This window comes from Sorex fumeus, unplaced genomic scaffold (assembly GCF_029834395.1).
Source record: "Sorex fumeus unplaced genomic scaffold, SorFum_2.1 ptg000086l, whole genome shotgun sequence".
In the NCBI taxonomy this organism is placed as follows: Eukaryota; Metazoa; Chordata; class Mammalia; order Eulipotyphla; family Soricidae; genus Sorex; species Sorex fumeus.
This window is the reverse complement of record NW_026606143.1, coordinates 1,801,816-1,827,710: the sequence shown is the minus strand read 5'-3', so window position 1 is coordinate 1,827,710 and position 25,895 is coordinate 1,801,816. Positions and strand designations below refer to the sequence as shown.

General features: G+C 39.5%; 1 pseudogene; it reads right to left on the bottom strand.

Annotated features, from left to right (window-relative positions):
- Positions 1 to 12,694: 12,694 nt before the first annotated feature.
- Positions 12,695 to 12,816, bottom strand: LOC130039469 (uncharacterized; annotated as a pseudogene).
- Positions 12,817 to 25,895: the final 13,079 nt, after the last annotated feature.

Below are 25,895 nucleotides of genomic sequence, written 5' to 3'. Positions count from 1 at the left end.
TTTGGAGGTGAAATATTTGGAATGACAGAGTGAGGATGTCTTTAAAATCTACAATTTCCAAAAAGCAATGTGGGCCAAAGCAATAGTAAAGTCAGAGGGCAGGGGATGCTGCCAATCCAGATTCAATTCCCAGTACCCGAGGTAGTTATCCTGAACCATGCCCAGAGTGATCCCTGAGTTCAGAACCAGGAATAAACTTTGAGCACCACTGGGTGTGGTCAAAAAACAAAAACAAACAACGCGGGGAGGGGGGGGAGGCAATGGAAACAAAAATTTTTTCCAAATCAACTTTTTCAGAAACAAAAATCAAAGGCTTTAAACCATTTGAAAAAAAATCCATTCAAAAACAGCTGTTGAACTTTGGTCAAAATGTGTTAGTGACAATGTAGCTTGTCCTATTATCAAACACTTCTCCCAGCATTTTTTGCACACTCTATCAATCAATGGTAATTTATATTCTTCTCAAATGCACATGGAGTAGTCTGTAAGGTAGACGAACAGATGTTAAGCCAAAATAAAAGTCTCAATACAAATTTGAAATGAGTAAAATAATATAAAGCATGTTTTTTTAACCACAATTGAATTTAATTAGAAATAATAATAGAATAATCCTGGAAAATTCACAAATGTGTGCTTTAAATAAACAAACTCCTGCCAGGGATATGGCTCAGTTAGAGAGTGCAGACCTTCTATATGTGACGCCTGGGTTTGATCTTTAACACTTTAAACAAACAACACACCCTTAAATAACCAATTAGTCAAAGAGGAAATCAGAACAAAAAATAGAAAATATTTTCAGGTGAGGCCTGGAGAGATTGTACAGTGGGTAGACCGCACTTGCCTTGCACTGAGCCAACCCAGCCACATATAATCCTCACTGGGAGTGATTCCTGAGTCTAGAGCCAGGAGTAAGCCCTGAGCACCTCTGAGTGTGTCCGAACAACTCAAAAAAAGTTTTCAGATAATTGAAAACCACAATACCCAAAACGGGGCGGGGGCGGGGGGGGGGGGGGAGAGAGAGAGAGAGAGAGAGAGAGAGAGAGAGAAGAAAAGTGCTTGCCACTAAGGCATGGGGTGGGGGGTAGGACATTGGTGTTGGTGGGAAATGTACACTGTGACAGGATGGGTGGTGGAACATTATATAACTGAAACCCAAACATGAACAACTATGTATCTCACTGTAACTCAATAAAAAAAATTTTAAAGAAAAGAAAAGCACATCGTATCAAAATGTATTGACTATAATAGAAAACATTACTTAGAAATAAGGATGTGTTAGCAAATAATGACATTCAGGAAAAAAAGGGCGGAAGATTTCTTTTTTTTTTTTTATGTAGGAGTACTGCTATTTACTTAGCCACTGATTAGCTGATTGAATTGTGCATGAACTCCACCTTACTTCTTTTTTCATTTTTTATAATTTTATTTATTGAATCACCATGAGAGCAGTTACAAAGGTTTCGGGTCTAAGTCTCAGTCATACAATGAAACACCCGTACCTTCACCAGTGCCCATTCTCCACCCCCAACAACCCCAGTATACCCCCATCCCACACCCTTTCCCTATCTGTGGGGCAGATGATTTCCACATTACTCTCTACTTTGATCACATTCAATATTTTGACACCAGACCCACCATTATTATTTGAGATTTTACCCCAACACTCAGATCTGTTGAAAAGGCAACAGTAGACAATTTGGTTTCTATTGCTGGTTATGAATAACATATGATGTTGCATGGCTGCAGTAGTGGCCGCACGATTTTGAAATTCCAAAATTGTAACACTTAAATCTGGAGGGATTTCTGCCAAAACCTGCTGGGTTCCGAGATTTGCTCCTGAGTCTCTGGGATCATGGCCATCAAGCAGCTTGATCAGGAGCCTGAAAGGCCTTTCGTGGCTATGACTTGGGGTCTCATTGGGGTGGGGAGGACAGGACCGGCTCCATCCCCATCCCATGAGGCCCAAAAAGTCTCTTCACTGTGGGCCCAAACCTTACTGTCCAATGCCCTCTGGAGGATGACGGCCACCTAGCAGCCAGGGGGAAGCAAGTGGAGAGACAGCACCCTTTCCCCACTGGGGTGGCCCGATGACAGTAACCTACTGCGGTTCTGGACACATTTCTGCCAAAAGCCACTTGGTTTCAAGATTTGTTTCTGAGTCTCTGGGATTATAACCATTAAGCAGCTTGATCAGGAACCAGAGAGGCCATTCATGGACGATGACTTGGGGTTTCGTTGGGGTGGGGAGGACAGGACCGGCTCCACCCCCATCCCGTGAGGCCCTGCGTGTCTCGTCACTGCGGCCCAAACCTGACTGTGCAATGGCCTCTGGAGGATGACGGCCACTGAGCAGCCAGGGGGAAGCAGGTGGAGGGACAACACCCTTTCCCAAGGGAATATTTCTTATCAACAACTTAATTCTCCCACCTTAGATATTTCCTTTTTTCAAAAAAAAAAAAGGAGCAAACTGATTCAAAGAAAACAGGAGAATGGAATGGGAATAAGAAAGATTAGAACAGATATAAATGAAATAGAGAGGGGCTGGAGTGATAGTACAGCGGGTAGGGCATTTGCCTTGCACATGGCCAACCCTGGTTTGATTCCCAGCATTCCATATGGTCCCCCAGCACCACCAGGAGTAATTCCTGAGTGCATGGGCCAGGAGTAACCCATGTGCATCACCGGGTGTGACCAAAAAAGAAAAAAAAACCCAAAACAATAAATGAAATAGAGAAAACAAAAATACTAGGGAAAAATCAATGACCAACAGTTGGTTGATTTAAAGATCAACAGTGTTGGTAAACCTTTAACTAGACTTACCAAAATAAATAAGAGCAATCTCAAATTTTAAAAACCAGAATGACAGAGAGGATATCACTCATTGATACTATAAAAATAAATTATCTTATAAAAAGAATGTTATGAACAAGTGAATATAAACAAATTAGATATTTTAGATGCACTGGAGAAATTCCTAGAAAAACAAAACTACCAAACTAACTCAAGAAAAAAAATTAAACATCTCAATAGAATTACAAAAGTAAAGAGACTAAGTTAGTAATTTGCAAATTATTCCAAAGAAGGGCTGGAACAATAGCACAGTGGTAGGGCGTTGGCCTTGAGCACAGCAAGCCCAGCCTAGCCGGGTTCGACTCCTCCGCCTCTCTTGGAGAGCTTGGAAAGCTACCGAGAGTATCTAGCCCACACGCAAAACCTGGCAAGCTACCCGTGACATATTCAATATGCCAAACACAGTAATAAGTCTCAAAATGAAGATGTTACTGGGCCCACTCGAGCAAATCGATGAACAACAGGACGACAGTGCTATACAGTGCTATTCCAAAGAAAAGTTCAGGCTCAGATGACTGCATTGGTGAATTTTACTAAACATTTAAAGGAGAATGAATAGCAATCCTTTACACACTGAAAGACGACAAACGTAAAAATTCTACTTTTAGGTATAATCTCAAGAGCTCAGCTCTACCCTGGCACTGCCAAAAAAAAGTGTGTAGTACCTTTATAGCGGCATTAAACAAAGTAATAATTATTGGGGAAAGGGTGTAGAAACATCCTCAACTATTGTTCAACTAATAAATGGATAAACAAAATATAGGTTATCCATAGATTATCATTCTCCATAAAAGAATAGGGAGGCGGAAGCTGGAGAGATAGTACAGTGGCTAGGGAGCTTGCCCATCTGGGTTCGATCCCTGGCACTCCAAGCACCATCAGGAGTGATCCCTGCTTACAGAGCCCAGAGTAAGCCCTGGTCATCACCAGGAGCAGGTTCAAAACAAAACAAAAAGGAGCAACTTCAAGCACTGCTGGTATGCCTCCCCGAGAAACACAACAGCAATAAAGGAATAATGAACTTTTACTTTCTACAGTATGACTGAGCTTGGAAAGCATTATATTAAAGAACTCTGTCACAAAAAAAACACTTATTTTGTAATTCCATCTATAGGAAATGTCCACAAAAGGTAAATACATAGAGAAAGAAAGGATATATGTGATTGTCTGGGGTTGTAAGTGGACTGGGGAAAATGAAGAGTCTCATACTGGTTGCAGAGTTTCTTTGGGGGAGTGATAAAAATGTTCTAAAATTAGACACTACTGGTCATTGGAAGTCTGTGAATATGCTACAGTCCTCTGAATCGTGCTCTTTATTTTTCTTCCCCTCCCCTTCTCTTTGTTGTTGTCGTGATGACCGGGCATGGAGGGAGGGTCACAGACTTGGCTGCAGTGCTCTCCAAGAGTCAAGTGTTTTTGCTTGTACTTACACTTGGTTGCAGTGTGCTGGCTATCATGCATTGTTGTGGCATTGGGGATCACAAATGGCAGGATTGTATTCAGAGTGAGACTGTGCCAGGCATTGAATCACAGAAACTCTACTTCTGAGCTGCAGCCCCAGGCCCTGAATTGTACTCTTTAAATGGATGGCTTTTATGCTAGGTGAATTTATCTCACTAAGTTATCAAAGAAATAACAACAGCAGCAAAAAAGGGAAAGGAAAAAAGGAAAAACCAGTAATTTTGTTGCAATCTCTACTGGAATATAGAAAAGAGTTGCAAAGAAATAAAAAATTAAATTCAATAGTTTTGTGATTAATAGTAATATAAATATGATTACTTTGAAACCATTGTACACAAAAATATGAACATAATGGGACAAAATAAATGGCAACTGAGTTATGGTTATTAGGAACCAAATTTTATAGTATTGAAATAAAGATACAAATTTTAAATTAAGGAGAAACTGTATAATCTTAAACTTCAATAAGATAAATTAGTATAAAGTTGTGATTTTTTAAAATCTTTCTAAAAACTGAGGCCAGAGTGATAGCACGTAGGGCGTTTGCCTTTCACACAGCCAACCCAAGTTTGATCCCCGGCATCCCATATTGTCCCCCAAGCACCGCCAGGAGTAATTCCTGAGTGCAAAGCCAGGAGTAACCCCGGAGCATTGCTGAGTGTGACCCAAAAAATAAAATAAAATAAAATAAAAACTACATGTTTTCTAGCTCTGTTCACTGGGGGGAAAGTACACATTATGACAAACATGTGCCCAATTATAATCTAAATCTACCTTCCACTGAAGGTTCCTTGAAGAAATGACTAAGTCAATATTGGAGAACAAAGTTAGCCTAGAACACCTTGTGCTAGCAAAGGAAGATTTCAAAGACTATTGATGTCTTCTTACAATGAAACACATACCAGCTTGAAAGCATGTCTATTGACCAAAGATAGGACATTTTGATCATCAAAAGAATACTTGGTTGTAATGGTAATAAACACATTAAGTATATAAAATCCACATATCATAAAGATAAAATGATGATCATTTGTCAACTTTGCTATGGTGTCAAGTTATCATTTTGAAAAATGATATATAGCACAATAGTATCCAGAATTGTCAAAATGCCTCCCACGGGCTGGAGATGGACTTTAAATGTATGAAGCCCTTGGTTTTGTCACTGGCACAAAGTAAACACAAGACAAAGCACTAATCCACTAACAAAGTTAGTACTGTAAAAAAGACCTTGAGAAAAGAATAATAACACACAGCTAGCTTGCTTTAAAATGCAGAGATCTGGGGTAGGAGCAATAGTACATCAGTTAGGGCATGTGCCTTGCAGCAGGCCTCTGTTCCATCCTAGACATCCCATGTGATCCACTGAGCCTTCCAGGACTGATCCCTGAACACAGAGCTAGAAGTAAACCCTGAGCATCACCGAGTGTAGTCAAAACCCAAAAATTAATTAATTAATTAATTAATTAAATTTAATTTGATGCAGAGATTTATCAGCGAGGGCTTGATCCAGTCAGGAAACCTCTTAAAAGCAGATAGTGTGATCTTCCTACCAATTGTGAAAACTATATTAACAGTGCAAGAACCAAAGCTAGAAGATTCTTCAGGATTACTTGCCTCTAGGGACACATCACTTGACTCTTGATGAGTGGACCTGTCAGCTGCTCGCTACAGAAGAAAGCAGTTGACCAGTCAATTTTGTTGGTCCTTAGGCCTTTTCCACATCTGCAAAAATAGCCACACTTGATGGAGTTGGATGAATAAGTAGTGTGCAAACCACCAAAGCTACCAGGAGGAAATCTATTAGTAATTGGCTTCTTAGAGTCAGAGACATAGTACGGGGGTTAAGGCGCTTGCATCATGAGCTGCATACTATAGTTCCATCCAAGCACCACAAAGGGTCCCTTGAAGACTGCAGGGGGGTCACTGGAGCATTGAGTCAGGAATAGCCTCTGAGCATTGTTGGATGTGGTCTTGGCCCCTAACCCCCTGCATATAGGAGCCCGAAAGATAGTATACAAGTTTAGCCCATGTCTTGCATGTGGCTGACCCTACTTCAATCCTCAGCACAATATGGTCCCCTGAGCACCACTGAATGTGGTCCTAGAGCCCCTAGTAGCACTAGAATGGCCTGAGCAATCCCTGTCACTAGCACCTCAGGGTCCAAGCAATACTGCATCCTCAGGCCCTGGAACTGAACTGCCAGCCTGATTCTTCACAAAGAAGGCACCCCTCTCTTTCAAAACACATACAAACTTATAACAAAAAGCCACTTAGTCATCATGTATAGCAAGTGCCCAAAAAATTACAGTTAAAAATTCCTATTATGTGGGACTGGAGCAATAGCACAGCGGGTAGGGCATTTGCCTTGCACGAGGCTGACCCAGGTTCTATTTGCAGCTTCCCATATGGTCCCCTGAGCACGCCAGGAGTAATTCCTGAGTGCAGAGCCAGGAGTAACCCCTTAAGCATCGCTGGGTGTGACCCAAAAAGCAAAAAAATAAATAAATAAATTAAAAATCCTATTATGAATTCAGTAAACATTGCTGTCCTCTACCCTTAATCAGATAGGCAGGAAAAGATAACCAAAATGGTGCCTTTGTCGCACAGTGAGGAGAGCATTGGCCTTGCACGCGGCCGACCCGGGTTCGATTCCCGATTCCCAAAATGGTGCCTTTGTGATGCTACTTCTCAGACTATTCATGTGTGTGGAGCAGAGAAAAAGTTCTTAAGCCAGTTACCACACATACAAAATGAAGAAGTTATTTATATATTGGGGACCAGGGAGATAGTTCAAAGGGACAAGTATATGTTCTGCATGCAGGAAGTCCAGATTAAATCTCTTGCATCAAATGATCCCACAATTACCACCAGGTAGTTCCTCAGCACCATTAGGCTCAAAAGTGGGAAAAAATATTTATATTGAGCTTTAATAGCATTATTAATTTTTATTCATCAAAAGATATTTTGGAGGCCTGAGAAATAATAGCAAGTAGGACATTTGCCTTGTACACAGCCTGCCCAGGTTTGATTCCCAGCACTCCATATCATTCCCTGAGGTTGTCAGGAGTTATCTCTGAGCACAATGATAGGAAGGTTATTGAATGTAGCCTGCCCACAGGGCAGAGTCTGGCAAACTCCCCGTGGTGTACCAAATATGCCAAATACCAGTAACAATGATGGGTCTCATTCTCCTAAAGAGCCTTGAATATAATCTCAGGGCTAGGATGAAAGAGACGTTACTGGGGCCTGCTCGAGGCAATTGACGAATAACAGGATGATGAAATGAAAATGATGAAAATCTCTGAGCACAGAGCCAGAAGTAAGCTCTGAGCTTACTTACCATTGGGTGTGTCCCCAAAAATAAACAAAAACACATATCTTAAGGGGCAAGAGCAATATAATAAAGCAAGTGGAACACTTGTCATGCATGTGGCTGACCTAGGTTTGACCCCTGGCACCTTATAGTGTCCTCTCAGCCCTGCCAGGAGTGATCTCTGATCATAGAGACATGAATTAGCCTTGAGCACTGCTAGGTATGGCCCCCCCAAAATAAAGGGTTTTTTTTAAAAAAAAATAAAAGATAATTCCACAGCGGGTGGGGCATTTTCCTTTCACACAGCCGACCCGGGTTTGATTCCTCTGCCCCTCTCGGAGAGCCCAGCAAGCTATTGAGAGTATCTCGCCCACCCAGCAAAGCCTGGCAAGCTACCCGTGACGTATTCAATATGCCAAAAACGGTAACAAGTCTCACAATTTGTTGTGAGACGTTACTGGTGCTCACTCAAGCAAATCGATGAATGATGGGATGACAGTGCTACAGAGTGCTACACACTGTCCTCCCATTCATCGATTTGCTCGAGCAGGCACAGTAATATCTCCATTGTGAAACTTGTTGTTACTGTGTTTTGGTATATCAAATACATCACAGGTAGCTTGCCAGGCTTTGCAGTGCGGGTGAGATACTCTTGGTAGCTTTCCAGGCTCTCCAAGAGGGGTGGAGGAATCGAACCCGGGTCAACCGGGTCTGCTGCATGCAAGGCAAATGCCCTACTGCTGTGCTATCACTCCAGCCCACAGTGCTACAATATCTACTTAAGTTAAGGTCATTTGTGACAATTGTGTATTTTTCCCCTGCCCACATTCAGTTATGAGAGCAGGTCTAAGGAAAGCAGAGAGTTAAATTTACCCAGACTTGGGATTTTTGTCGACCCAAGTACCCCAGAGGACCATGAATCAGGGATTTATGTTTTCAGTACATAGTTAAGAGTGATGCAGTAGGATTTAATCAGATTGCACAGGAGCTGGAATAGTGAAGGCAGAGAAATCAGAAATACTCTTTATGAAGCAGGAAGGGCAAAGAGGACATTCACCCCACCTTTTAGACCGGGTGAAGGATCAGGGCGAGAAAGAGTTCATAATCCTTTCACGAAATGGCTGCAAGGGAAATGGTGTCCTTCCCTTAGAGTCTCACAAAATGCTGTGCAGGTCTAGAGAAGAGGCTGAGAAAGGTTTTGCTGATGACTGCTCATGAGCCCCAGAGTATAAGGTGAAAGGGTACACTGGTCAGGGTTCTCTAGAGACGCAGAATCAATCAGTTATATACAGAAAGATTTATTATGACTAATTGCTTCACACAATTAGGAGGCTGATAAGGCCCACAATCTGCCATCTGCAAACAGAGTTGGAGGTATAGTTGTATTCCAAAACCTGAGAACCAAGAAAGCCAGTATTGCAAGTCCCAGTCCTAGTACAAAGACCCACGAACCCAGGAGCTGAGTGCAGGAGAAGATGGATGTACCAGCTCAAACAGATTGCAAATTCACCCTGATCTCTTCAGCCCTCAATAGATTGAATGATGCCCATCCACAAAGGTGAGAGTGACATTCTATTCAATCTACTGATTTAAATGCTAATCTTTTCCAAAAAGGCTCTGAAACACACCCAGACCCAGAAAGAACGTTTTGCTAGCCCTCTGGGTATATTGTAGCCTGGATAACACATTATAGGTACTGTTCATAAAGGGCTTGAAGTCAGCATGGAACAGGATAGAAAGTCACACTAAGAGCATTTATGAATCCAAATCTCTGCAGGTGACTGAAATACACATGGTTGATTCTGTTCCTGATGATCTCTGAGGAGAAGGTGGGGCACCAAAAAGAGTTATTGCAACTGGTCTGGTCTAAGTCTTGAATGAGGTCCAAGGCAAAAATGAAGGGTAGAGTTGCTGCAATGCTAGAACTGCCACAGAAAGAATATTGGAATGTGACTCTGTTCTTCCTGGTCCAAGTGACTAAAGTCATGAGAATATTATTACCTAAAGTTTAAAATTCAGTAGGTATAGCAGGTTGGACAGAGATAATAATTAGCTCTATGAAATGAAGAATAATTACCATAGGATTAAATTAACTAAAGAACAGAGTGATAGTTTCAAACAGTAAAAATGTTTTGATTAAGACTTTTGACGAAATTGTCTTTCTTTCTGAATAAAAACTTTTAAGCTTCAGTTCACTCTGGAAGGTCTAGAGAAGTGAATATTAAAATGTTCAGAGTTGAGCAGAGACAACAGGCTGAATATATGCTTTGTATGCAGGAGACCTAGATTTGATCTCATCCACTACACGGTCCCCAGAGCACCGCTGAGAGTGACCCCTGAGCACAGAATCAAAAGTGTCTCCAGAGCACCTCTGGGCATGATCCAAAAACTAAATAGATAAACAGATAAAATATTCAGAATAATATGAAACAGTTAAAAAGATTTTCCACTGTATGTTAGAATATTTGTAGGTATTGGAATATCTCCATCGTGAGACTTGTTGTTACTGTTGTTACTGTTGTTATTGGAATATAGCATTATGATCTGGTTCTTGCAAATAGTCTAAGATAGTCTAAGGAAAGGAGCCAGAGAGACAGTAAAGCGGGTAGGCTACTTCCCTTGCACGTGACTGACCCATGTTTGATTCTCAGCACCCCATATGGTCTCCCAAGCTCTGTCAGGAGTGATCACTGAGTGCAGTGCTAGGAGCATGCCCTGAGCAAAGCTGGGTGAGGCCCCCAAACCAAAATCAAACAAACAAAAAAGTCTAAGTGAATTAAAATTTAAAAATATTGATAAAAGACTTGAGCTAAAGCGATAGCACAGTGGTAGGGCATTTGCCTTGAGCACAGCTGACGCGGTGGAGCCGGGTTCGATTCCCCTGCCCCTCTTGGAGAGCCCGGCAAGCTACCGAGAGTATCTTGCCCACACGGCAAAGCCTGGCAAGCTCCCTGTGACGTATTCAATATGCCAAACACAGTAACAACAAGTCTCAAAAATGGAGACATTACTGGGCCTGCTAGAGCAAATTGATGAACAACGGGAGGACAGTGACAGTAACAGTGAATGAAAGACTTCAATTCACACTCCAGAAAGAATAAAATGAAATGGACAGCTAATACCAAAAGTAAGCAAGGATGTGGAACATCTCTCATACACATATTTCTGGTTTATTGCTCATTAAAGTATGCATCAATACAACTACTTCAGATAAGCATTTGGCAGTATTAACTAAAAATGAACATACCCATAACTGCAGCTCCACTGCTAGGTATAATATCCACATATGTTCATGACAGCACTTTTACTAAAAGCTTTTACTAAAAAGCTTCCAGTTGGAAATAACCCAAATGTTCATCAATATTGAAGAATAGCACTGTAGCACTGTCCTCCCATTGTTCATAGATTTGCTCGAGTGGGCACCAGCAACACCTCCATTGTGAGACTTGTTACTGTCTTAGGCATATCGAATACATCATGGGTAGCTTGACAGGCTTTGTCGTGTGGGCAGAATACTCTCGGTAGCTTGCTGGGCTCTCCGAGAGGGTGGAGAAAACGAAATCGGGTCAGCTGCGTGCAAGGCAAATGCCTTACCCATTATACTATCGCTTTGGGCAGTATTGCATTTAATTGATTCATATAGAAGAATACTATAGGGCAGTAAGAATGATGAACGTTGACTACACATAATAGCATGGTTGAAGTCAGATCACAAAAACAATAAGATGTATTACTTGATTCCATTTATATAAAGCAAGGGTTGTCAAAACTACAATTTAAACACTGACCTCCTTCTTTTTATAATTAAAGCTTTATTAGAATACAATCACACTCATTTATGTGTTGTCATCTACAGCTTTAGTGCGACAACTGTAAAGTTGAGTAGTTGTGACAGGAACCACCTGGTTTGCAAGCCTAAAATATATACTATCTGGCTCTTTTTAAAAAGTAGACCAATCCTTGATAATTATATGTTCAAAAATGGGCAAAATTAGCCTATGGTATTAGAAATCAAGGTGGTACTTCGGACCAGAAAATTGTAGGTTTTATAATGAGCTTGTTTTTAATGAAAACCCTAAGGAAAGAAGTTGCCTAAGCCACAGATGTAGAAAATATTACCAATAAGAGTTTCTGGGCTGGAGAGACAGTACAGCAATATGACTGACCTAGGTTCGATACCCCAGCATCCTATATGGTCTCCTGAGTACCAGCAGAAGTAATTCCCGAGTGTAGAGCCAGGAGTAACCCAAGTATCATTGCCGGGTATGGTCTAAAAACCAAAAAAAAAAAAAAAAAAAGGAATTTCTGAGTTTTACTCATTACTGTTGTATGCATCATTGTTAACTTTGAGCCACAACCCACAGTGATTGATGCCTACTCCTGACTCAGTTCTCAGGGACCCAGAAAGTGTCACAATTTGCCTACCTGAAAGGCAAGCGCCTTATCTCCTATACTATCTATCTACCCACCATTATGAACTTATTAAGATAGGTTTCCATGGACACAAAAGGACCAAATGAACCAAGTAGAGTCAAAACATACATTCAAGACATGTTGTCATAAATTTAAGAATAAATTAATCTGCAATTCTTGAAATAATGACTTTATTACTATTGTAAACAGTGACACCTCAATTTTTTAAAAACTTGAAATTACAAAGAAATTAAAGCTTTTCTAAAAAGAAAGAATAAATTAACTGAAGATGATTTTGCATGCACATGTACTCTTGGTGACATTTGGCAAGGCTGAAGACACTGATTGTCATGAGTTGGGGTAGTGATGCCACTGGCATATAGTAGATAGAGGTTAGGGATGCTGCCAAACATCCTGCAATGCACAGGACAGTCTACCAAAGCTCAGCCCAAATTTAGAGCATGTTCAGGTTGAGAAATCCTGGCTTGAAGAATGTCCACATAAATGTAGTGCCTCTACACATCAGACATAAAGAGGTGATAATAGTGATAAGACAAAAGCAGTGCTGTTCAATTGAACTTTGTGCAGTAATGGAAACTTTCTATCTCTATTCTGTTCAACAGCCATTAGCTAATAAATAATTAATATATGACTACTATAAGTTAGGAACTGAATGTTTCCTTAACTTAATTTTACTAAATGTAAATTAGGTAAGGTTATTAAACTGATAAAAACAGATACTACACTTGATCTTAGCCAAAAGGCTGAGCTAGAGCGATAGCACACCAGGTAGGGTGTTTGCCTTGCATGCGGCCAACGCAGCCAACCTGGCCCACCCGGGTTCGATTCCACCGACTCTCTCAGAGAGCCTGCCAAGCTACCAAGAGTATTTCTGCCCACACGGTAAAGCCTAGCAAGGTACCCATGAAGTATTCGATATGCCAAACACAGTAACAACAAGTCTCACAATGGAGACGTTACTGGGCCCGCTTGAGCAAATCGATGAATAACAGGAGGACAGTGCTACAGTGCTACAGTAAAGTAAGGTTAGTGACTGACAGATTACACAGCACTGTCTGAGAGGATAGACTCCTAGACAGACGCCATATGTGGATCCTTGAAGTCAGTTAGTGGCTATGTGACATGGCAAGTTGTTTAACCATTCTATGCCTTCATTTTCTTCTCTGTAACTGGGGCTTAGAGTAGAACCAGGATCACACCAGAGCAATAGTACAGAGGATGGGGCATTTTTCTTGTACTGGCCAACCAGGGTTTGATACTCAGCATCCCATATGCACCCCCCCCCCCCGTCCCAAGCACCACTGGAAGTGATCCCTGAGGACAGAGACAGGAATAATCTCTGAGCACCACTGGGTTTGGCCCCAAAACAAAACAAACATAAATAAAGCTGATATATAACATAATTTTCTTTTGCTATGTAATCCTTGCCCTGTTTTAGAGTTAATTTTATTGTTCAATTTTTTCCCATTTCTTTTTTAAAAATTTAATCACTATTAATTATTACAACATAGTTACTCATTGTTAACTTTCAGGCATACAATGTTTCAACACTGATCCATTCACCAGTGTCTACTTTCCTCCACCAGTTTCCTAGTGTTCCCTGCCCTCCCCTATCTCCCCCACCCACTCCCCAGTGGCAATCTTCCTACTGAAGACCAGTTCTATTCTCTGTTTCTATTGCCTTTGGGCATTAGTTATTCCCCTACTATTTTCTTTATAGCCCCCATATGACAGAGCTCATTCTGTGTCTGTCCCTCTTCTCTAACTTCACTCAGCACGATAGTCTTAAGATCTGTCCACAGAGCAGCAAATTGCATGACTTCATCTTTTATGGCCAAGTAGTATTCCATATGTATATGTACCATGGCGTCTTTATCCAGCCATCTGTTGTTTGGAACTTGGGTTCTTCCAGATGTTGGCTATTGTGAATAGTGCTGCAATAAACATAGAAGTGTAGATATCTCTTCTGCATTGTGCTTTTGGACCTTGGGGCATTCCAACGACTGAAATTACTGGGACAGATAGAAGCTCAATTCCTCGTTTTTTGAAGAATGTCCATAATGTTTTCCTAAATAACTGAACCAGTCAGTATTTTCACAGTAAATTAGGATCCTTTTTTTCTCCCCACATTTCTATCAACACTGCTTGTGATTTCTCTTTTTAATGTGTGCCAGTCTCTGTAATGTAATAAGGTAAGGTGTAAGGTAATATTTCATTATTTTCATTTTCATTTCTCTGATGGTTAGTGATGCAGAGGATTTTTTTCATGTGCCTTTTGGCCATTTTTGTGTTTCTTCTTCAAGAAATTTTCTGCTCATCTCTTCTCCCCATTTTTTGATGGGGTAGGGTTTTTTTTCCTATAAAGTTCTACCAGTGCTTTATATATTTTAGATAGTAACCCTTTATCAAATGAGTAATGAATAAATAATTTCTTCCAGTATGCAGGCTTTCTTTAAATTCTGGTCATCATTACCTATGAGGTGCAGAAGCTTTTAAATTTAATGCAGTCTGATTTGTTTATCTTTGCTTCCTCTTAGTTGGCCAATGGCATTGCATCCTTAAAGATGCCTCTAGCTTCAAAGTTCTGGAGAGTTCTGCCCTATTTTATTCTCTATGTAATTTATGAACTCAGGTCTGATATAAAGGTATTTAATCCATTAATTTTATTTTTGTGTGTGGCATTAGGAAGAGATCTGAGTTCAGTTTTTTTTTAATATGGCTGGCCAGTTTTCTCAAGAGACTTTCCTTGATACACTTCATATTTTTTGTTCCTTTATTAAAAATTAGTTGATGTTTCAATTCTATTCCACTGATCTGAGAGTCTGTCCTTATTACAGTACCATGCTGTTTTTTACCACCACTTTGTCATATAGTTTGAAGTTAGGGGAAGCAATGCCTCCCATCTTCTTTTTTTCCAAGGATTGCTTTAGCTATTCTGGGGGTTTATTGTTCCATATGAATTTCAGGAGTGTTTGATTTATTTCTTTATGAGTATACTTATAGGGACAGTATTGAATCTGTATAATGGTTTGGGGAGTATTGTCATTTTGGTGATGTTAATCTTCCTAATCCTCCCAAACCATGAAGAGGGGTAGCATCAACTTTATACTAGTCTCATATAATGAGCTGGGTATTGGAAATAATGCATACAAGGTTTCAACATTCACTGTCACTGTATCACTGTCATCCCATTGTTCATCAATTTGCTTGAGCAGACACCAGTAACATCTCCATTCATCCCAGCCCTGAGATTTTAGCAGCCTCTCCTTACTTGTCTTTCCCAATGCTGCCGTATTGGTGGCTCTTTCAGGGTCAGGGGAAAGAGACCTGTTTTTGTTACTGTTTTTGGCATATCGAATACGTCATGGGTAGCTTGTCAGGCTCTGCCATGCTGGCGGGATATTCTTGGTAGCTTGCCAGGTTCTCCGATATATATATATATATATATATATATATATATATATATCCCTCTATGATTTGTTGCCTACTGTCTGAAACCCATCAAATATGGTGTGGTCATACAAGGTTTCAACATTATGTATTATATTATACTTGATAGTTGTTTTACACAATTTTAAAATTCTATGTTCTATTAAATTACACCTTCTGTTTGTTTTTGTGCCACACTCAAAATGCTCCGGTCTTACTTATTCATGATTCTATGCTCAGTGACCACATGGGTGCCAGGAATCGAACCTGGGTCAGCCACATGTAAGGCAATTATATATATATATATATATATATATATATATATATATATATAAAACCATATGGTTAGATTAGTTCAATAAAAGTCCAATCTCCTTTATTTAAAACATTCAACGTTGGGGCCAGATAGCTCAGGAGATAAGGTCTTGCAAGCAACCACATTGGCTATGACCCTGGTTTGAATCCCTAGCACTACATATTGTACCCCAAACAGCATCAGAGGACACTCCTGAGAGCAGAGTCCGGAATTGGCCCTGTTTACCAACAGGTCTGACTCAACACTATACCCCTCCCATAAATTTTTTTTTACTTTGTTTAACTCTGACTTTGGTAAGTTGTAAATAGCTGGATTTTTGTTTTATTTATTAAATCTGAGGGCCAGAACAATGTGTCTATGGGATGAGCACATGTTTTGTATGCAGGATGCTCAGGTTCAATCCCTAGCACCACATGATCCCCAAATATTCCAAAGAGCAATCCCCATGCACTGTGCAGGGAGGATTCTCTGGGCTCTGCCAGTTGGGATCCAAATCCAATGAAAACAAATCTGATAGTCTCCTTCATTTTCTGAGTTCATCTATAAGCACTTCTGATGAGCACTAATATATTTGAACCAAGTTTGTCTTCTTAACACTGGTCTTTTGTTTACTATACTTTTCCTTTTATTTTCCCATCTCTGCAAACTTAGGAATTATAGATTAAATTTCTAGAACTTTAGCGATTACCTTTAACTTTTATATTCTTTAAAAATGATATATTTTCAAACAAAATCTAAATTTTCCCCTATTTTTATTATGATCTACACATAGCATCATCTTCCATTAAATCATTCTTTGCCCCACCCCATAATCTTGATATTGTTCTCTAAGAATTGTACTTTTACTTTTTATTTGAGATGAGAGGAAAAAGGATAGCACTAGGAATCAAACTTAGAACTTCATACACATCGGACACATACTCTGCTACTGAGCTATATTCCTGCCCTCACATTTTCAATTTTTTTTTGCTTGCTTTCAGGCCACACCCAGGATTTCTGGGTTTACTTCTAACAATGATCTAGAGTCACTCCTGGCAGTGCTCTGGACCATGCAGTGCTGAGAATGCAGAGCTTCTGCATGCAAAGCATGTGCCCCAGCCCTTTGAGTCATCTTTCTGAACCATGTTTTAATTTTATTCAATGTAGGAGTACTTCTATATAGTCTGCCATTGATTAAGCTGACTGAAGTGGGCATAAAATCCAGTTTTATTTTTTTTTAATACAATGGTTTTCTCTTTGAAATTACTAGGCAACAATGTCTAAGATTTGCTGATATTTCCTTAATTTCTGTACTCACTGTAGTTTCTTACATCTTTCCTTCTAGTCTTTTGTTCTCACTGAAGTACAGTCTTTTCATTTTTTCACTTTTTTTGCAAAGTTAGGCATTAAACCCAGGGGCATCACACACTCAAAGTATTTGTTCTACCACTGAGTCACTCTGTAGCCCAGCCCAATACTTCTTTTCGTGGAAGCCAACAGGTGATAAATTCTTCTAGCATAGAGGTACAAAAGGTCCTCATTTTGTCCACATTTTTCAAAGATACTTTAACAGAAAATAAATATCTAGATCACAGTTATTTCTTCTCAACTCTTAAAGATATTACTCTATTGCCTATTGACATCATAAGGAATCTGCTATTTGACCAATTGCTGTATCTTTGAAAGAAACTTTACTCTGCTATAACCTTTTAGATTTTCTATTTATCATTGTTGCATTTCAATTTAATTTCAAGGTTTCTAAATTTTTTTAATTTTTTATTTCTTTTTTATTTCCTTTTTTTTTTTTTTTTTTTTTTTTTTTGGTCAAGGAGCATGCCAGGGATCAAACAGTTTTGGGAGTTGGGGACTGAGGAACCTTGAGCCATACCCAGCAGTGTCCAACGACTTTCCTGAGCCTTAGTACTATGCTCAGGAGTGATCACTCAAGGTGCTCAGAGGATGATAATTTTTTTAATAAGTTAATTTTTTTAAATAAAAAAATAGAATCCCCATTTTTATCCTTCCTCCATCAATAGTAGCTAGTAACACTCCTTTTTTTCCTTACAGCCTGGGGTTGAGTCACCCCAGGCTGTACTCAGGACTTACTCCTTACTCTGTGCTGAAGGACTTACTTCTGACTCTGTGCTCAAGCGATCCCTAGAGGGATCAGGAGATCATATGGGGTGCCAGAGACTGAACTAAAATAAGCCGCATCTAAGACAAGCACCATACTGGCTGTACTGTCTCTCCAGCCCCAGTTAGTAGTACTCTCTTAACTACCCTTTCATATTTGTTATTGATTTTTTAATTCTCTTTGTGTTCTATTTTAGGGGAGTTCTTCAGGACTACTTTTGAATTCACAAAATTAGATCTTTAACTGTGCCTGGCTTAAAGTTTAACCCATCCATTATGTTTTTAAGTTTACAATTGCATTTTTATTTTAAAATGCATAATTGATTCTTTTTCAGAAAAATAAAACATTGTAGACAATAATTTGTGGAACAATCTGTCAAAGATTTAAAAATAGCTATTAGGATGTTCAAAGAAAAGAATGAAAATTTTTATTCAAGAGTGCATTTTGTCTACAATAAATTTATTTTGTTTTAATTTGGGGGGAGTGGGTATGGGATCAGGATTTATCGCTCCCAGAAATGCTCAAGCACCAAATGTGGTACTAGCGATCAAACCCTTCAGGCCCACAATGTGCAAGACAAATTCCTTAACCCCCACACTACCTCCCTGGCCCCTATCTACAATAAATTTATTATCAAATTGTCAGTTTATAGTCTATCTTCTTGTAGCTTAGGGCTTCTCTCTTTCTTATATATTCCATGCTTTCAGTATTTTGGTTGATTGTTTTGCACTTATCTCAGCATACAATAAGAATGCTATAGTAATCTGTGATCTAGCTCATTGCTAGACCACTTGCCTTGCATTTATGAGGCCTGAGGTTCATCCTACCTGGCACAGTAAATAAAAATAAAAGAATGCTATGAGCTGGAGTTACCAAGAGGCACAAATCATTGACCTGATGAGCTTCCCTATAGATAGACATCTTCCTTTTCCAAATCAATGTTACTACTTTACCTGCCTTTGTGATTCTTTCATATGTTTTGTGGGTTTTTTCCAACTTTTCATATTTTTGAGTGGTGGAGAGTTTTGGACCACACCTGGTGATGCTTAGGGATTAGTCCTGACTCTGTGCTTGGGGATCAGAGGACCATATGGGATGCTGGGGATTGAGCCTTGGTGGGTCACATATAAGGCAAGTGATTTACTGTTGCTTTGCTCCCCATTTGATTTAGTTTTGGGTCACACACCAGTATCATCCTGCAATCAGGAATCACTCCAGGGGGAACATATGTGGGTGTTGGTACAGAACTCGGGTCCACTGCATGCAAGGAAAGAACCTAACCAACTGTACTATCTCTCTGAGCACCTTGTGGTTCTTATGACTACAAGGCTTCATTCAGCAAAAAAAAAAAATCAGGAACCTTTGAAAACAGAAAAGTTTATTACCTACAATACCTGAAAACCATACAGCACACTCTGGTGCCACAGAGAGAAGTTGTGGGGAAGAAGAAAGAGAGAGTAAGAGCACATAGGCCTGATATTCTGCTTTTATTGGAACCAGGGATGGAAAATCAGGATCTTGTAGGTTCATTTTTCACTGATGAAGAACAGTAATTAAAGCATGAGAAGAGTAAGGGGAGGTCTCCAAAAGGTCAGTTATTGACACCAATCAAGATCTTTAATTGAAAGGAGCCTCAGGGGAGCTAAAGGTTACTGACTCTTTGATCTAGTTTTGTGACTGGCAATGAAGAAACCCCCCTTTGAAGAGAGTGCATCTTTGAAGCAGATACCTCAGCAATGAAAGCTTAAGTCTGCACCTCAAAAGATATAGTGACCAGAATACAAAGACAATCTACATAATGAGAAAGGATAGTTACCCAATACCCATCTGATAAGGGGTTGATATCAAGGATATACAAAGCACTGGTTGAACTCCATAAGAAGAAAACATCCACCCCCATCAAAAAATGGGGTAATGAAATGAACAGAAACTTTCTCAAAGAAGAAATTCGAATGGCTAAAAGGCACATGAGAAAATGCTTCATATCACTAATCATCAGGGAGATGCAGATCAAAACAACAATGAGATATCACCTCACACTACAGAGACTGTCCCACATCCAAAAGAACAGGGGCAACCAGTGTTGGCGCGGATATGGCGAGATGGGACTCTCCTTCACTGCTGGTGGGAATGCAGACTGGTCCAGCCTTTTTGGAAAATAGTATGGACAATTTTCAAAAAATTAGAAATTGAGCTCCCATTTGATCCGGTAATACCACTCCTGGGAATATATCCTGGAGAGGCAAAAATGTACAGCCGAAATGACATCTGCACTTCTATGGAGTACCATGCAGCTGTTAGAAAAGATGAAGTCATGAAATTTACATACAAGTGGTACCACGTGGAAAGTATCATGCTAAGTGAAATAAGTCAGAAAGAGAGGAACAGACATAGAAAGATTGCGTTCATCTGTGGAATATAAAGTAACAAAATAGGAGACTAACATCCAGAAACAGTTGAAATAAGTACCAGCAGGTTCACTCCATGGCTTGAAGGCCAGCCACACATGCTAGGGGAAGGGGCAGCTCAGACAGAAGGGAGCACCAAGTAAAGAGTGTTGGGAATATCCTCCCAGGATGGGAGATGCATGCTGAAATTAGACTATAGACAAACATGATTGCCACTCAATGCCTCTTTTGCAAACCACAGCACCCAAAAAGGGAGAGAGAACCAAAGGGAATGCTCTGCCACAGAGGCAGGGTGGGGTAGGGGGGATTGGAGGGTGGGGGGGATACTGGGATCATTGGTGGTGGAGAATGGGCACTGGTGGAGGGATGGGTACTCGATCATTGTGTAACTGAAACCCAAGCACAAAACTTGTAAGTCCACAACTGTACCTCATGGTCTTTCACTACTATAAATAAATAAATAAATAGGGGTTTCATAAAAAATGGGGTTATAAGGATTTTAACAGCAGTCACATTTACAGCAGCAAAAAAAAATGGAAAACTTAATGACCAATAAACCATAGACTATTTGAAAAAAAAAAAGAAAGAAAGCTTAGGTTTTGTGTTACCAAAAAGACCAATAGGCACTTGAATAGCAGGGAGAGGGACCTCCATCTTCCTATTTTTACAGTCCTCTAGAGCATTTTTTTTTATCTCACCATCACCCTGCTCTCAGCACCACATATGGTTTTCCAGGCATCCCAAAAGTGGCTCTCTCCCTGCGCACAGAGCCAGGAATAATCCCCAAGTTCATCTAGGTGTGGTCCAACAACACTCCGTCCCCGCCCCACAGTTTGCATTATTAAACTGAACAGAATGATATCTTAGATAAGGTAGCAGATGAAGAAAAGTATAGATTACAAGGTTTCTAAGTAAAGTGAGTGGACATTAATGATAGTATTTTCCAACAGAGTGAATATTGAGAAGAAAGCGCATATGTAGGAAACAAAGGTATTAACCAATATGTATTCAGTTTAACAAGTTTCTCATACTTCACATCTATGGCTAAGATTGTCATAGGGGTGTTATATTTACAACACATCTGAGAAAAAAAACCTATGAGCACAAAATTTCATCTGGAATGTAAATGGTATGATATTTTGATAAAGTTATTGGAAATTATCCACAACAATTTAGGAAATGTAATAAATAAAAACATCTTGTGTAAAATTGTCATTCTCCCAGAGTTTACATAATTTCTCTTGATGAGGCATATAACTGTTGAAGCATTTGCTTAATTGATAATTTGTGCATAATTTTCTAAACTTTGGAACATAATTATCATCACTTGTGTCGAGTTAACACTGAAATGAAACACTTTGGTGAAATGTTTTAGACAGTAACGTAGTTTTAAAAACATCAAATAAAGAAGAAAGAGAAAAAATGTATGAACAGCAGGCTTCTCTCAAGTTCCATATAACTTAGCATGTCTCAAGATAAAATAAATTTGGACCGTAATAAGAGCATTAATCTAACACAAAATGTAATGTGATTTTAATGTGTTAAACCAAGATCAGAGAAATCTTAGTTTTAATTCAAATTTCCCCTGGCCTATTAAAGGTGCACAGGCTATTGAAGATCTTCACATCTGTCTCAGTTTCCTTATCTTTCAAAAGAAACTATCATACAAGACTCATCCAATTCTACCAGCCTATCCTTTAAACAGCTCTTGTTTTTTAATTTCTCATTTATTAGTAACCACCTTTCCTTACCCGATAAATCTATTAAGACAAAATGAAATAATGCATATAAAGGAGCTCTGAAAAATAGAAAATGCTTTGCAAATGTGAAGTATAGCAATGATAAAGGATTGTAAATTAAGTTGGTGAAGTTGAAGTTGTTTTGAAATTAAATAAGACACAATTAGTAGGAACTTATTTCATAACTGGTCACAAAGGGGCTCAAAGTGGTGAATAATAAAAAGACCGTTAGCACTACTACAAGGGACCTTCGACATCATTCAGATTAACAAATGAGTTCTCACAGATCCTCAGGTATATGGGCAGTTGTCTTCAACAAAGGAACAAAAAGTAGAAAATGGATCATCAACAAATGATGCTGGGAAAACTGTTAGGTCACATGCAGGAAAGTGAACTCAGACCCGTTTCTAATACTGTGCACAAAAGTTAAATAAAAATGGATTAAAGACCTTGCTATCAGACCTGAATTCATAAATTATGTTGAGGAAAACAAAGGTAGATCACTTCATGACATTGAACCCAGAAGCATCTCTAATGATTCGATGCCACTGGCCAAGCAAATGGAAACAAAGATAAACAAATGGGACTGTATCAAACTAAGAAGCTCCTGCACTGCAAAAGAAATGATGAGAAGATCAGAATAAAAAGACACACCACACACACCGGGAGAGAATATTTACCCACCAATCATCTGACAAAGGGTTAATATCCAAGATATTTAAAGCTCTGGTAGAAATTTGTCCCCTTCTCCCCACCAAAAACAAAACAAAACAAACAAAAAAACTAGCCTCATCAAAAATGGGAGGAAGAGATGAATAGAAACTTTCTCAAAAACATACTGGACAAAAAGCATGTGAAAAAAATCTCTGGATTACATATTATCATGGAAATGAAAAAAGAAAAAAGAAAAGAAAGATATCAACTCATACAGTGAGAGCAGCACACATCACAAAAAACAAAAATAACCAGTGTTGAAGGGGATGTGGAGGACAAGGAACCCTCACCCACTGCTGGTGGTAGTGTCCACTGGTTCCACTTTTTTGAAAAACAATATGGCCACTTCTCAAAAAACTAGGGATTGAGCTTTCATATGACCCACCAATTCCACTTCTTGAAATTTACCCTAAGGGCCCCCAAATTCTATTCAGAAAAGACAGTTGCACTCCTATGCTCATTGCAATACTATTTACAATAGTCAAAATCTAAAAACAACTTGTGTCCAAGAACAGATAACTGAGCAAAGATGCTATGGTACACATGCACAATGAAATACTGCTCAACTATGAGAAAAGACAAAGTCATGCAATTTGCTGCTCTGTGGCTGGATCTAGTAAGTATTATGCTGAGTGCAGTTAGTCAGAAGGAGAGGGACACAGAATTGTCTTGTTCATATGAGGGTTATAAAGAACAACAGTAATGAAACAACAAATACCCAAAGGCAACAGAAACTGAGAACTGGTCTTCAGTAAGAAATTTAGGATCGGAACAGGGAATGAGGAAGGAATAGGGTGAAAAGGGAACACTGGGACAATGGTGGAGCAAAGCAGATCATCTTAAGGACGGTAAGGTACTGGAATAATTTATTCGTGAAGTCCAACAATTAACAGTAGAATAAACCAAAGAGCCTAAAATAAATTTTATTTTTAAAAAGGAAAGTAACCTTTCGCTCAAGCTATATTTTGGGAGTGGCAGATACATTTTGCTTCTTCATGGTGCTATCTTTGGAACGTCTTGAGAAGTTTCATAACTCAGAGTTTGACCGATTGTTTCATAAAACCAGTATCTTGGACCTGAATAGATCAGTCCAATCCAAAACTCATGTCTAAATCCTTGAAGCAAATAGCTTTATAAAAACAAAAGTAGAGTGGGGCGATATCAAATTGGAAAGAAACCAAAAATAGAGTTGAAGACTACCAGAACTGTTAGTACCCAGTACTAACAGTTAGTACCCAGTATCTATCAGTCAAAGTTTCTTCAGATGCTAGGTTTTCCTGGGTTGCAATGTTCCCAGTGTCCTCAAGTATTAAGAATTACTGTGGTGATTTCTCTGCAGTTGCTATCAAGCTCCCATGTCCAGCATGCATAGTCTTTAGAAGAGGATGGTCTGAGTTCTTAATCAATGCATGTCAAAATATTACTTTGACTACATTAATTTAAATAAAATATATTATTAAACTTAATTTCACATGCTTCCTTTGTTGGGGGGGCATATGTGGAAGTGTTCAGGGCTTACTCCTGATTCTGTGCTCAGGGATCACTCCCACAATGCTCCAAAGACAATATGTGGTGCTGGAGATCTAACCATTATCAGCTACATATAGCCCTATCCCTGTACTATCTCTCTGAACTCTACCAGAACATTTAAAATTACATGCATGGCATCTCTCTGGACCCTACCAGAACATTTAAAATTACATGCATGGCATTTGTACTGGAAATATTTGTATATGCATGGCATTTGTACTGGAAACATTTGTATATGCATGGCATTTGTACTGGAAACATTTGTACTGGAAAATGCTGATCTAGAAGGAGAGAAATAAATATCAAAATAACCATGTAAAAGGAGAAAGTGGTTTTTATCTAACAGAATATATGCAACTAGTTGATAATGTAAACTACATGCATATGCTATTTCAATAGAAGGAAGACTTTCAGCTCCACACTTAGGAAATTGGTTTGGTCGCCAGATTCAATCTGAGCTCTAAGTTGTAGCATATGATAGTTACTAACATAAAACTATAAATAGTACTTTGCTGTTGTTTTGCTTTGGCCACATCCAGCAATGCTCAGGGCTTACTCCTGGCTCTACGCTCAGGTATTACTCCTGGTAGTGCTTGGGGGACCATCTGCGATGCCAAGGATTGAATCCAGGTCAGTTGCACGCAAGCCTTACCCACTTTATTATCTCGTCAGCCCTTATAAATAGCTTTTCAACCTCAAAAGTTTGAATCTTCTGTAATCATATTTGATAGCCAATTCTTCCACACAACATAGTTTTAACTGATGCTAAACATGACTCCAGAGATACTTCTATATGCAGACACAAAATCCAAGGTTTAATTAGTTTAAGAATCTGCTTAACGTTATACAACTACCTACTGATAGAGTAATATTATTTTTGTGGTTTGCATACTAAGTTAATCTAAGTCATAGTACATTTAATGATCATGCATTTCGGACCGGCAGAGCCTGGCAAGCTCCCCGTGGTGTATTCGGTATGCTAAAAACAGTAATAACAAGTCTCACAATGGAGACGTTACTGGTGCCCGCTCAAGCAAATCGATGAACAACAGGAGGACAGTGCTACAGTGCTACAGTGCATTTCAGACAAAGATCCTTCAATTATTATGGATCTCCAAGTCCTTCAGTCAAGAGAATATAAGTTTCAATTTCTTTCTACAGCTAAAATATTTCCTTTTCTCGGTATGAGCCGGGGGGTGTGGGGGCGACTAAAACCTCATGGGAAGGGGGCCATTTCGGTCCGCCCTTCACGCCCTACCGAGGCCACCAGTTGCCCCCCACTAGCGGCTCTCCAGCACGGCCACGTCTCCAGTGCACAGAAACCAATTTCTTAACTATCTGACTTTCAGTAGAAACACTTCCAGGTTCAATAAGTAAAATAGCAGAAATCCAAAACTAACATTTAATTCTTGAACCCAGCTGTAGAAAGCAAATCACTTCACAATGCTTTTTCAGCATGTCTGATTTGGGGGGGGGGGGGCGGTAAACTCTAAATAATAGTGGTGAATCTTTTATTGAAACAATGAATCTAATCAAAGCAGATAAAGTGTTAACTAGAATTCATCTGCCCCACAGGGACTGGGAGGGG